Source organism: Schistocerca cancellata, chromosome 9, assembly GCF_023864275.1.
Source record: "Schistocerca cancellata isolate TAMUIC-IGC-003103 chromosome 9, iqSchCanc2.1, whole genome shotgun sequence".
Lineage (NCBI taxonomy): Eukaryota > Metazoa > Arthropoda > Insecta > Orthoptera > Acrididae > Schistocerca > Schistocerca cancellata.
This window is the reverse complement of record NC_064634.1, coordinates 76,995,487-76,996,426: the sequence shown is the minus strand read 5'-3', so window position 1 is coordinate 76,996,426 and position 940 is coordinate 76,995,487. Positions and strand designations below refer to the sequence as shown.

Genomic DNA, 940 nt, shown 5'->3' with positions numbered 1-940 from the left:
AGTATCCGTCAAATCGACCAACTTGAAATCGTATTTCGAAAGAGAGGGACGAACGTACCCCCATCTACCTCCTTCTGTATTTTACAGACGTGGCATTTGAACGCGGTTCTTACATTGAAGAGCCAAAGAAACTGGTACACCTGCCTAATATCTTGTAGGGCCTCAGCGAGCTCGCAAAAGGGCCGCAACACGACGTGGCATGGACTCGACTAATGTTTGAAGTATATCGGGTATGTCCGAAAGAACGGATACCATCTTCATATAGTTAAGGGTAACGGGCCATTGACCTACTTCTTCTGTGCTGGATGCACCCGCATTGCCCGAACTCTTACGGGACTCGGTAAGATTGTCTGCCGCGGGTAATGAGTTTAATGTGCAGGGGCAATACAAATGTAGCGTGTGGACATTAAGACGGGAATGTGGATCTCACGGTAAGCGTGCAACGTATAAATCCCTGCAGTTGCACTATCCTCTTTGCCCTCGGTGGCTCAGATGGATAGAGCGTCTGCCATGTAAGCAGGAGATCGCGGGTTCGAGTCCCGGTCGGGGCACACATTTCCAACTGTCCCCGTTCACGTACATCAACGCCTGTTGACAGCTTAGGGTTTTTATTTGCTTATCATTTCAATGTTTGAAGTAGCCCGCCCGGTTAGCCGTGCGGTCTAACGCACTGTTTTCCGGGCGGGAAGGCGTGCCGGTCACCGGCACGAAACCGCCCGCCGGATTAGTGTCGAGAACCGGTGAGCCGGCCCGTCTGTGGGTGGTTTTTAAGGCGGTTTTCCATCTGCCTCGGTGATTGCGGGCTGGTTCCCCTTATTCTGTCTCAGTTACACTATGTCGGCGATTGTTGCGCAAACACTTTCACCACGTACGCGACACCATAATTACTCTACCACGCAAACATTGTGGTTACACTCGTCTGCTGTGAGACGTAAATTTA

The 940-nt window shown here is 51.0% G+C and overlaps 1 non-coding gene across 1 annotated transcript; it reads left to right on the top strand.

Moving 5' to 3' along the window:
• The first annotated feature begins 476 nt into the window (after positions 1 to 476).
• On the top strand, positions 477 to 551 carry Trnat-ugu (transfer RNA threonine (anticodon UGU)). The gene has a single exon. It is a non-coding gene; the product is annotated as a tRNA-Thr (tRNA).
• Positions 552 to 940: the final 389 nt, after the last annotated feature.